This window comes from Triplophysa rosa, linkage group LG9, assembly GCF_024868665.1.
Source record: "Triplophysa rosa linkage group LG9, Trosa_1v2, whole genome shotgun sequence".
NCBI classification, from domain to species: Eukaryota; Metazoa; Chordata; class Actinopteri; order Cypriniformes; family Nemacheilidae; genus Triplophysa; species Triplophysa rosa.
The window spans coordinates 10359398-10373240 of record NC_079898.1 but is presented as its reverse complement, the minus strand read 5'-3'; the positions used below and the strand labels follow the sequence as shown (position 1 = coordinate 10373240).

At 37.5% G+C, this 13843-nt stretch overlaps 1 protein-coding gene across 2 annotated transcripts in view; it reads left to right on the top strand.

Moving 5' to 3' along the window:
• Positions 1 to 13843, top strand: part of marchf8 (membrane-associated ring finger (C3HC4) 8) — a 102699-nt gene that overhangs the window by 612 nt on the left and 88244 nt on the right. The window lies entirely within an intron of this gene.

The following is a 13843-nucleotide window of genomic DNA, read 5'->3' as shown; positions in this document are numbered from 1 at the left end:
TGTTGTCAGTCAAAGATGTGCACAAAGAGAGCGACGTAAGCACCACAGTATATCGAGCGCTTGGTTGCAGTAGGTCTGATGGATGCACGTCGATGTTATTGCGTACTTTAAACATTTACTTGTATTTTATATTAACTTTGCTACCTGCCGCTTTAGTTGCTTCAGGAGAGGATCTGTGTGACAGCGTGCTGTCATTCACATTCATGCTTTTATACGTTTCTTTCGCATTTGGTGAAAATAGCTGCAAATGTTGTGATGTTGGCCACGAACAGAGATTTCACTTCAGTTTTGAATGCGGTAAGCGTGTTATTTTTGCTCTTTAGTCTGCATGTATTGTATTTCTATAACGCTCTTTGATATTATTTCGTGTAAACTACGTCGTTTGTCACTTATTTGTCCTGTCACAGTCTTGTTATATCCACAGTCTTGTCACTTTTTTGTAATGTCATTGTCATCTTGACAACACATGATTGATGTGAGAGGACGTGCTTCAAGAATGCGAGAGTTATTGTCTCCTGTGTTGTGTTTTATCGATAAGGAAACCATTTTACCAGTGCAGTCTGTCGAGAAAGGATTATATCAAAGTTTGGCTATCTTCCATGTTGTGAAATCTCAGGTTTGCATGTGTGTTTGTGGGTTTTATGGGGCCGTTGCTTGTCTGCAGGTTCCACAGCTTTATTGAAGCTGTAAATGATAGTGATGGGTCGTTCATGAACGATTCGTTCTTTTTGAACGAATCTTTAAAATGACTCGGGAGTAACGAGTGTCTCAGCGAGTGATTCGTTCAGTTTGTGTTGACCGCGCATGTGCAACATTGTACCAGAAACAGTAATGAAGTTCGTCTCTCGAGTCTTCGGGTCCGAGTCCTTATACCGGAAAGAGAAATTATTAGTTCGTCTCTCGAGTCATCGGGTCCAAGTCCTTATACCGGAAAGAGAAATGATTAGTTCGTCTCTCGAGTCATCGGGTCCGAGTCCTTATACCGGAAAGAGAAATGATTAGTTCGTCTCTCGAGTCATCGGGTCCAAGTCCTTATACCGGAAAGAGAAATGATTAGTTCGTCTCTCGAGTCATCGGGTCCGAGTCCTTATACCGGAAAGAGAAATGATTAGTTCGTCTCTCGAGTCATCGGGTCCGAGTCCTTTTGTTCTTTTGTCAAATGGTAGCTCCGCAGGCAAACCTGCAGCCTGTACCGGAGTCTTCGAGTCCGAGTCTTTAACGTTACGTGACCACTTCCCGGATCATCAGTCAAACGCATGATGTACGTGTTATATGTTGTATTATAGGAAGAAATATAAAATGATCAAAAGATATGTGCGATAAACATCTTCTCTAAAACGTCCCGTTCTGTTCTTTTTTCTGTCAGTATATTCATAAATGTTCCTTGTGGATTTCTGCATGTGTTTTTAATTTATCTTAATAACGAACTATTTTGCATAATAACTGTGCTGGCAAAATATAAACATAAGCAACACTAGTAAAGTCAGTGTTTATGTCTAATGCATATATTACACAAGTGCTCTCTTATTCAATAATTGCACATTTAAATGATTTCAATAGCCTATTATTATTTACTTTGCAAACTGCATGAGACTTTTTAGTAAAAAACAACAACCTGTAAACCTTATTGCATACCCGAGTGACCCAAAATTGTTAATGAATTATAAATACATAACTTTACAGAAATGCTGTCAGGAAATAATTAAATAACTGTTTCTCATAACTTGTCCCTAACTACAATATAAGTTATTTCTTATTATATAGCTGATCAAAACTAGCATAAATAAACGTCATGGGGTAATTTGGCTATTAACATGCAACATTAATTTAACTCTGCTCAGATGAACGAAATGACTCGAAAAAAAGATTCATTCATTTTGCTGAACGAGATTCAAACATCCGAATCGCAAAAATGACTCGAACTTCCCATCACTAGTAAATGATGAGTAGAAGGAGGTTCAGGGTTGTGTTAAAGAGAATTAAAATACACCCTCGTGTCATTTCCAACCTGTACGACTTTCTCTCTTCTGCAGAACATAAAATAAGATATTTTGAAGAATGTTAGTAACCAAACAAACATTGGCTCCCATTGACTTGCATTGTATGGCCACAAAACCACATTTCTCATCTTCTTTTGTGTTCCTCAGGAGAGTCATATGCATGTTTTGAATTTCATGAGGGTGAATAAATGATGACAGAAATGGGTGAACTGTCCCTTTAATGACAACTTAACGCTACATTTCTTTATCAGACTTATCTAAAGCTTGATCTGTTGCTGAAAGAAAGACAAACCATAAACAAAACAACAGCATTAAAACATGAATAGTAAATGAAAAGGCAACCACATGTGTTCTGGAGTATAAATGAAAATCAAATTGGCATGCTTCTCTAATGTGAGAAAACGTGAGATGGCCTTCTCCATCAGGAATTAATCGAGTTGTGAAATGTGGGCGTTACATACCGGAATGGAAGAAGAAGTGTAGTGGGGGTTCATGTGATCATCTCATCTGACACAGTTCGGCCTCCATATGCTTTACAGCTGATAACAGAACATAGACACTGAGAATGTACAGTGTACAGCATCCTTATACTGACCCATTAAATATCATTTAAAGTGATAGTTCACTCAAAAATGAAAATCCTGTTATCATTTACTCATCCTCTTGTCATTTCAAACCTGCATTATTTTCTTTTTTCCACAGAACATAAAAGAAGATATTTTGAAGAATGTTGGTAACCGAACAACAGCAGTACCCATTGACTTGGTTTTGTGTCTATACAATAGAAGTCAATGGATACTGGTTTTGTTTGGTTACTGACATTCTTCCAAATATTTTGTGTTCTGCAGAAGAAAGTCATACGGGCTTGAAATGACAAGAGGATGAGTAAATGATGACAGAATTTTCATTTTGGGGTAAACTAGTATCCCTTTAATGCACTTCTGTGTTCCTGCCTTTGGTTAAATAAATTTGTGCCGTATTTAAAGGTTTGGTCTGATGTTAATGCATATGCTAATAATTCTATAAGTTGATTTTATATGTGATGTACTTTTCCCTCTTTGTTGCGTGAAATGTTTACGATGAGGATAAAGATGCACTGCAGCTGCATGAAAGACCTGCCATGAAAATCTGAGTATCTGTATATTGTGAATCAAAAAGTGCAATTCCCTCTTTGGAAGGTGATGTCAGGGAGCTATATTAACGTCCATTGCATCACCATCTGCAGTCTCTCCAGATGTGCGGAGTGGCCATGGGTGGGCACCACGCAATGAGATTAGTGAAACAAACAAAGTTTGATAACACGCCACCATTAAACAAGTCAACAACAACATGCTAGCCCCCATACCACTAAATTCAGTTGGCAAAAGCATAAATCATTAATGCTACATAGTTGAAATGACAAAATGATTAAGACGCTCATTTTTAGAAGTGCTTTGTATGGCAAGTGGCAGTTTTATATTGTGGAGTTGTTGGAGTTGACGGTTTTTGATTAATTTACATGATGACCTAAGATATTTACAAACACATTTGTTTAGATTACATTTAGATTGGAAAATTGTAACAGCTACATTCATGTGCCACTTTAGGGCCCCGTTTGACTTGAAAGCCTGTGTGTTTGTGCTTTTAAAGATGTTTTTAAAGATGTCTGAAGTCTGTCCATTGAGCACATTCATCTTTGCCCTTAAATATACTTTATGCATTTCACAGAGTTTCACTTTCACTTCAGTATTAGCCAAGAGACACTTCAGGGTGTCCGGGGGTCTTAAAAAGTATTAAAAGTTGATAAATAAATTTAGAGAAAATGAAGGCCCTTAAAAAGTACTAAAAAGTCTTAAGTGCCATTTTACAAGGTGTTAAATTGTGTATCATCTTTTAATATTTGTCCAAAGAGGTCATATGCTAAAGTTTGCCTGAACTGAATCATTGTGTAGGCGAATAGTGGGAAGTCCAATGTTGTTAAACAACATCGTTGACTAATGGGGAAATGCAAGTTTTCTTGCAAATGGTTGGAAGATAAAGAGTTGGAACCATGACTGAGGGCCGTCTCTGGGAATAACCGTGAGGTGAACTGCTCTGTGTGTCGGAAGGCAATTAGCGTAGCCTCGATTCTCTTTCTAATAAACCTTGCATTGGGTCACTCAATTAATTCTCTTGTGCTTCGTTCCCACTCTTCTGAATTTTGTTGCATTAACAAGGAGTTATCACAAACTAAGACTGTTTCATTGTGCTATCTTACAATCAGTATATAGTAAATGTAAGTTAAAGTGACAGTTCACCCAAAAATGGAAATTCTGTCATCATTTACTCACCCTCTTTTAATTTCATACCTATACAAATGACTTTGTTCTGATGAACACAAAGGAAGATATTTGTAAGAATGTAATTTTCAGTTCTGGAACATCATTAACTACCATGGTAGGAAAAATTCAATGGCAGTCAAAGGTGCCTCAGAACCCTTTGTTTTCCTAAATGTTTCAAAATATCTCATTTTGTGTTCAACAGAACAAAAAAGATATCATTTTTTCCTACTATGGTGGTAGATGGTTAGCCTGGTAATACCAAACTCTGCACTCTGCTACTTCGCTTTGCTTCATAGACAGAGTCTGGAAGGGCATAATACGCCCTTTTCACAATGACGTCACTTAACTTCCGCCTTTTTGCAAAGCAGTGTATCATAACATCCGTCTTGCAACAAACAAGAACAAGAAGAAGAAGGACTTTTCCGCTCTGGAATTTAACAACAGTGAGAAAAAAAAACTGACAGAACACGTATTCAAGTACTTATCCTAGCACCTTCGCTAACACAAAAAGAAAACAAAACACTTACCTTCATAATCAAACAGGTACTGTTCAACGAAGAATTTGTATCCTTTCTCTAGCTTTGATCTTGTCGTTAGCGAAAATTTGTCTGCAAGACGTTGTACATCATCTAGACGTATTTGTGGCAGATGTGCAAGGGACTTGGTAAACTCCATTCTGAGGCGCTAGCAGAAGTAACTTCTTCTTCTTGAGTGTTATTGGCGGTTGGCAAATCAGCTTATAGGTGCATTACCGCCACCTTATGAACTGGAGTGCTAGCGGAAGTAATGATACACTGCTTCGCGGCAGAACGGAAGATGTGTGACGTCATGTATTGACAAGCGTTTACTTTCTCGTGGGGGGGGGCGCTTGTCTGAAGTTTAAAATCATTGGTGTACCCGTAAGCCAATCACATAACGTTTGGTTATGACGTATGTTATGCGCCGGCTCAGAAGCAACATTGTGAAACTTTCAACAAAAGTTAACAAATGACAGTGTTGAACTGAGCTGATGTCGAAATAAATTAACCAAACCCGTGTATGCAAACTCACCATTTGTATGCGATGTGTGCCTCGTCAACGACAATGGCGACAAGGTTGTCTTGGTATAAGGTTGATGCCAACATAGCTCACCATTTTGGATTGAGAACTACCAAAAATAAGGCTGAAATTCCCCTCCATGATATCTCGATCATTGTGCACGCCAAGCTGTGCAGCACACAGACCGAGTTTTATTGCCTCCTTAACCTGATCATCCACGAGGGCAACCAAGGGGGACACAATCACAATTATCGCCTTGCCGGACTTTGGCCTCCCCAGTTTCTCGCTGAAAATCGGTAACAGTTGATAAATTAAACTTTTACCAAAACCTGTCGGGAGTAGGGCCACAACGTCACCTCTATTCAAAATGTGAATCAAACACTCTTCTTGTTCGGGCTTCAGTTGGCAAATGCCGGAATATTCTCCACAACAGAGCGAATAGCATCCCGTGTCTCCATGTCTGCTGTCGTTTTAGATTTCCCTAATCTTAAATTCGGCGCTTAGCGTCTACGTCACGGCTCTCAGCCCGCCCTCTGTTCGTTGGTTGGACGGCTGGTGCGGAGCCGGAGATAATCTGGGAGCTGGTTTGCTATATCAGACTGAGTACAGAAGCGAACTGAACTGAAATTGAGCGAAAGTATGAAGTCTGACATAGTCAGGTTAGTAGATGGTGTCCCAGAACTGAAAATTGAGAAAACAGAGAAAATATTCTTACAAATATCTTTCTTTGTGTTTAACAGAACAAAGACATTTATACAGGTTTGAAACAACCTGGGGGTGAGTAAATTGTGACACAATTTTCATTTTTGTGTGAACTAGCCCTTTAAAGTGTCTTAAAACTCTAAAGTGACACATTGAGATATTTTTAATTCCAATAATTTGTTTGCTCTAAGAACTTCAGTAATTAGTAGTGTCTGTCACAGTTACTGTTGCTAATACTTAATACTACTTAACCTGGACAAGATGGTTGTAAAGTGTTTATTCTGACTGTTATTAATTTGATTAATTCTAATTATTGATTCTTTGGTATACTCTGAGTTCATGTATGGTTTTTAAGTCTGTTTTGTAAGGTGTCCTTGGGTGTCTTGAAAGGCGCCAACAAATAAAATGTATTATTATTATTATTATTATTATTAAAGGAGAGCTATGCTATTTAGTCTTAGACAGATACAGTATATTGGCTGATATTGGGAATTTTAATTTATTTCATTGTTCAATAAATCTTTACGTACTGTCGCCATGTAGTACATTAGCACTTTTTTTTTTTTTTTTAAGTAAAGCCACTTGGATCTGAAGCCAGTGTCTGACAGACAGTTAAATGACCAATCATCATTTGGTTTTTAACATGAAATTACATTGTGTAACACACAACAACACTCCGGCATGCAGCCAAGTCTACATGCTGCTAACTAACCATGTAATGCTGAATACTGTAAATATTTATTGAGTTTCTCCAATTTATGTCTTTCATTTACAGTGGTTACATTTGTATTATATCGGCCACATTGCTTTCTCAATTTTGGTATCGCACTGTAAAAAAATTCTGTTGAAATTACTGGCAGCAGTATGCCAGTAACTTACTGTAAATTTACATTTATGTAATTTACTGGCAACAGTTTGTTCAAAGATAAATGAACATTAAAAAAGTCGTTATCTTTACAGAAAAAAGCTATAAAATAACAGCCTCATGCAAAGCTTTCTGGGAACCAAAAATAGAAAAAAAACAGAAAAAGGTTGATGAGGATTTTTGGTTCCCAGAAAGCTTTGCACGAGGCTGTTATTTTATAGCTTTTTTCTGTAAAGATAACGACTTGTTCATTTTTAATGTTCATTTATCTTTACACCCTGAATTTATTGTGGCGTGATATGTAAATTACGATCGATTTCAGTCGCCACATTTATCAAGGTACAATCATTCGTACGATGAGATTGCTGGCATACGAATGTTTGATGAATCACACGTGAATCCTGTCGTAAGATGATTTCTGCGCACGGATCTGCGCTCGTTTCTACGTTAGATTGATAAATGAGGCCCATTGTCTTTATAGTTGGTTCATTCCTCCAGATACAGAAACATGAACTTTTGGTCTTGTTAATACAGCAAAGACAAGCCACCAATCGATACTGTGTTATTTACAGATGGGAGAACAGTTACCTTTTTTGACTAATCCGGACGCATGCTTTTAAGCTTTGATATTTACATTTATGACAAGATTCATTAGCTGTCTTCACTACCTCTGACACTTTCTTCCCACTTTCATGGGCTGTGTTTAGAAGATACACGCATACTACTCTTACTGCTTCAGCACTATATACTGTAATTGATATACGGTGCACAATATGCAACTTTTGTGTGTGTATGGAAAACCTGTCAGATGTGACATTGACACCCTACTTTGCAATTAAATTTGACCTTCTCTTTTCATCGTTAGGAATGAACAGTGCAAAGTTTTACATAAGTAATATACTACCGTTTCATTTTAAACATCGTCTTGGACTTGAATATGAATTACCCAAATAGAGTAATGTGGAACCTGGAGCTGCTGTGTTTCCTTTGGAATAACTTTGCACTTTTTTTTACTTATTCTAAAAACTAAACTGAGTGTATTTTTAAAGAGGGGCCTTTTTATTCAGTTTGTCATTAATGAAGTTGTAGCAAAGTAAACAAACATGAAACTATGTATATTGTTTTTATTATTGCACATAAAACAACACTCTAAAAAACACTGGGTTAAAAACAACCCAACTTGGGTTGTTTTTAACCCAGCTGCTGGGTAAATATAGGACAGAACACATTTGGGGTTAAACTAACCCAAGAAGTTGGGTTATTAATTTTAACCCAGGAAATGGGTTGTTTTTCGACCCAAAAATGGGTTATTTCTTACAAAAATACTGGGTTAATTTGATTTCATTAATGGGTTATATTTTCAAATGTTTTTTTTTTGTATTCCTTTTAAAATAATCTTTTAAAGTTAAATAAATCACATGATAAACAAATGATCAACATTGTATTAGCTTTATTTTTTCTAATTATTTTTAGTACATTACACACATTTACACACAAGTCATAAACTTCAAATGATTCAGGCAACATATGTGCAAAAAAGTCAAAAGTCAGCGGTACAAAGTTAAATAAAAAATATAAAGTTATGAAACTTAACTTTGCCCTCAGTCAAAAACGATTTGCAAAAAAACAAAGCATAGATTTATGAAACCAAATATTGACCGTTAGATATATGCCCAAAATTAATACTATTTCAAAACTAGCTTAACTGCTAACGTTACAGAAATCAGAGCCAGCGGTGAATTTCAGAAGGACTTGCGAGGTGAGGTTGCGTAGGCGGGATACATGAGCGCCGAGCACTCGGTGGTTATCTGAAGCTCACGTCTCCGAAAACATCCGAGCTGTGTAAGTTTTTGGAGGATCTATTGATAGAAATGCAATATAATATACACAACTAAGTCTTCAGAGGTGTATAAAGAGCTTACACAATGAAGCGTTAAGATTTTCTTACCTTAGAATGAGCTATTTCTATCTACATACACTACGGGGGTTCCCCTCGCATATAATTCGCCATGTTCTGTCAGTCGTCGTAGTGTTTCGAACGGGAGGGGGTGGAGTGAGCGGTTGGTTGCAATAATATGCAGCTTTTCTGCCTATCGCCTTTAACTTCCACCTCGAATTCAGACAGCTTGAGCTGCGGTGCGCTGAGTTGATTTGACCCAATGAGCTGGGTTAATGTGTCTGGGTGGGGGAGAGGGTGCATTAATTCAACTCTCAGCGAAATGACCCAGAGTATAACCCAGCGTTTGGGTTACACAGAACTACAAAAACTACCCAGGACTGACAAAACAACCCCCAAAAATGACCCAAATGTCTCAACCCAGCATTTGGGTAGAAAAAATAACCCAGGACTTTTTAGAGTGAAGAGACCAAGGAGAAATGGAAGTCTTGGGGTGTTAATCTATCCACTAGTTTCAGTCATTAGTGGGCGTAGGTAAAGTGGTTGTCTGTATTCTAAATTATTCTGTGTGTTTAGTGTGGCATTGACAGACATTGATCTGAATGTGTGGAACAGCACCCTCTTAGAGGCTTGTCGTCCTTCAGAAAGTAGATTTGTTGATATTTTCAACCCAATAACAAGTCACCCCGTGAAGAGAAGAATCTATAATGTATGGGGTCCTTGAGACATCACAACATCAACAAATCCCATGCATTATTATCTGTGGCTTCTCCATCTGCCCTCCATGTGTGTTTTCTTTTTAAAGCTGAACCTAACCGGCAAAGTATAAAACCAGTGTTTCGGTCGATTGACAAGTGGGCGGTCTCGAAGGCATCCGAATGCAGTAATGTTTACACCATGCATTGTAATGGGCTCACACGCGTGACTATCTCTAAAAATCAGAATGTTTTGGAGCACATTTACAATACACCTTAACTTATCACCGTTCACTGATACGTTTACGAATACCAGGTGTAAACAGCCCAGAGTATTATACTAATATCATAAGTAGTGCAGAACTGTAGTGTTTCATAAGCCAAGACATTATTCAAAACATGACAGCATGCGTTTGATATTTAAACAGAGCTGACACACCAATTATTTTCACATCCGCTCATATTTTTGTGATTTTTCTGAGAGTCTAAAGTGGAAAAACTTGTTGTCTAGTAACCGAATGTGTCACTCTTTCCTCGTGTATTTCTTTTGTTACACTGGATTCAAATACTAGGCATTTTTACAATCAGACAAAAGTAAAAAACAAAAGGCTGTAAGTCATCCTTCATCAGAAGGCAGACGGGATGTGTCATTTGGGTAAATAAAATAGTAGTTAAAGCATTTGAAAACAATTTTCTACAACAATTCTTCAGCTGGAGCAGAGCTGTCGGAGTTAAATATGAACTGCTAGCAGGAGCTGGAGGAAGGTAAGGACATCATCACACAATGGGAGATTATATCCAGACATCAGTATATAGAAACTAGAATCCTAGCCGTTGCTTGCTGTAATGAATCATGAATAATAAAAGCGACTTCTAAGCAGTGTATTGATCGTGTTTGACACAGCCGTTAAGCCTTTATCTGCTGAAACTCGGCTTGTTAGATATTAGTAAAGACAAAAATTGGGTTCATACAAAAAAAGAATAAATGAACAAAAAATGAAGAACCTTTGTAATCTTACATTCTTTGGGGACAGGTTACTTTAGCTCTTTTCCAAGACATAGACTTACTTTTTATTTTTCCAAATGAATAAATAAAAATATGCAGTAAAACATGGTGACATTTCCTGTTTTAAAGTTTTAATATGCATTGCAGTCTTTGTTATGGGACTTGCATCAACCTGCAACATGTGAAATCTAATACACCATGGGGTTAGCTTTATATCTGGACAAGTGTTGTTAATGTCTGTAAGCAAACACCTAGTCTAGTAGCAAACACCTCTTATAAAATGTTAACATTTTCCTGCCTTTTAATGACTGAAAGCAGCTCCCGTGGACAAAACTAATGTTTAACTAATCACAATTAAAGTTTATCATAATTTTTTAGACATTGCAAAGTAAAAACTATATCCATTATAGTTCCATTCAGGAACAGAAAAGGAGTTTTAATAGCGATGGAGAGTACAGCTCTATGGGCGTCTTGAAGAAAATAAATTATAATCCATTTATGAAATTATGAATTGAGTTGCTGTTCAGTTATTATCACTTTTGTGCTTATGATAATAGCCGAAGCATGATTAGTATGTACAGGAATAACACCCAACAAGTGCGGTTTGTATAATTAAACAAGATCGCATGATCACAGCTGTGCTGATATTTAATGTGCATGTGTGATATTGCTTTTATGAAATTGTTTTTTTAAAGTCCCAGTGAAATAAAAAATTACAATGCAAAATTTTCCTTTAAATATTGCAGCGTTTATTGTAAATAGTTTATCAATGTGGGTCATTCTCTTTTTCAAATTTGTGTGCCCTCATAATCTTTAGTTAAAATCTGAATATGCACTTCCTTCCTGTAATGACTATCCATCTTTGATGACGTATGTTAGAGGGCTTGGGCGGCGCATCCGTTAACTCCTCCCCTTCAACTGTCAGTCTGCTGCCAGTTCCATTTCAAAATGCAACGGCTGTTTTATACATCCAGTCAAATCGCAGAGAAAGACGAAAGCCACGCCCACTTTTTAGACTTTGAGTAGACTTTCTGAGGAGTCATGTGCGAGGATACACAGGTGTTTCCTTTGCGAAAGTGTTTTATCGACTAAACCTGACACACGTATAAATTCTCCTCCCCCTGCACATTGTCACATCTTTAGATCACACTCAAACACGCATAAATGTGATAATTACGCTTTTATTATTGTAAATGTAGACCTATTTCAGACAGTATAGTTAATACATTAATATAGTTCATCAAGGGGCTTAGACACAGAATAATAAGAAAAAGCATAATACAACAAAATATACAGACGAAATAAAAATAATAAATATAATTAAAATAATTAAAATAAAATAAACGCTTCAATATTTTAACCATCCATATTATTAAATATAAAACATACATAGGGGAAGATATTATAATAAATTATATTTATCAAATAGATCTAATAGGATTCCAAATTTTTTATTCTTTGTTTTTGACAGTGTTTTTAGGGTTAACTTAATTTTTTATATTTTCAATGTGCAATGTGTAGAGTCATCATTAACATCATTGCCAGAGGGGAACTGGAATCCCCTGGTTGGGCCTGGGTTCTCCTGAGGTTTTTTTTCTCGATTGGAGTTTTGGGTTCCTCGCCACCGTTTGCATACTGTTTTGCACTATTTCCCTTGCCGGGGGGGCTGCTTTAGAATTTTAAAGTTTTACATAATTAATATTGCATATAGGAATTTATAGTGTGTTTAATATTTGACCTGTGTTTCTCTCTCCTTTATCTTAAATGTGTGCTTTCACTGTGTGTACTTGTCTGTGTGCGTGCGTGCTTGTCTGTGTGCGTGCGTGCTTGTGTGTGTGCGTGCTTGTCTGTGTGTGTGTGTGTGTGTGTGTGTGTGTGTGTGCATTAGGGCTGAACGATTAATCGAAATCGAATCGCAATCGCGATGTGAGACGTTGCGATTTGCTAATCGCAAGAGGCTGCGATGTGGAAGCGATGTGAAAAATAAGAAACGCGTCTGTTCCAAGCCCGCTTTGAGTGGCATTCTTGCTAACCAACTGAGTGAGCTCACCTCTGTTATGCCCAATCAGCACTGCCCTAGCCAACTGCGTAAACGTCCGACATAAAAAAAAAAAACATAAGGCAGGAGAGAGAGAGAGTGTGTTATTATGGCATCTGCAGAGTCAGATCGATCATATTAGGCAAATAAATACTAAAGAACCGTCCAATTCAGAAGACCGCACACACAGCCTGCACACACTCGACACTTCGCCGCGTCTCGCGGACGAGCCGTTTAAACCTGATGCGCACACACAGCCTGTGTCATACTCGCGCGTCTCGCGGACGAGCCGTTTAAACTTGATGCGCACACACAGCCTGTGTCATACTCGCGCGTCTCGCGGACGAGCCGTTTAAACTTGATGCGCACACACAGTCTGTTTCGTAATGACGTTTATAGTACTTGAGTCCGGCTCCACACGGGCATCTGGCAATATGGACGAGGCTTGACGCACGCGCGCACCCTGTGTCAACTCACGCCTATCTCCGCGTTTCAAACAAATGTAAATTCTATCTAACTGTTTTGCTAATTTCACTTGGATGAAATTAAACATTCAGCACATTTTGAACTTGTTTTAAAAAATCCCACATACTTAAAGTATAAATCAGCCCATGTAACCTATAAACTATTTTAATAATTCACTAACACAATAGAAAATGTTATGGATTTAAGGGTTACAATGGGAGTTGTATTTGTTTTAATGGAAACTATAATAGTGTACACTGGTTGGATTCTATTGGTGTGATGTAATCTGGAAGTTGGGAACCAATATTTGAATAATGCCCAAAAACACACTACAAAAATGAATTTTGTAATGGTTTTAATGGAAACAATTAAAATTTCTGTAATGTTTTTTGTTGTTGTTTTCTTTCAGCAGGGTAACTATACCCATATTGTGCTCCACACAACAATATTGAGCTGAAGCTTGAATTTGAAAAGTTAAAATCGCAAATCAAATCGCAATCGCAATGTCTGTCAAAAAAATCGCAATTAGATATTTTCCCCAAATCGCACAGCCCTAGTGTGCATGCGTGCGCGTCCATATGTCTGTGCGTCCGTGTGTGTGTGTGTTAGTATGTGTGCATATTGTGTGTGTGGAGTGTTTTGTATGTGGGTATGTCTGTGTTTTCACCTTTTTCTTGTTTTTACAGGTATAACTTTAATTGTTTTGCTTATAGTCAATATGTCTCATGTACAGCTGCTTGTAAAAATGAAAATTGTAAAAAGCGCTATATAAATAAAGTTGAGTTGAGTTAACTGACGACGCTTTGAAGTGACGCTATAGAGAGCGAGGATAAGCCA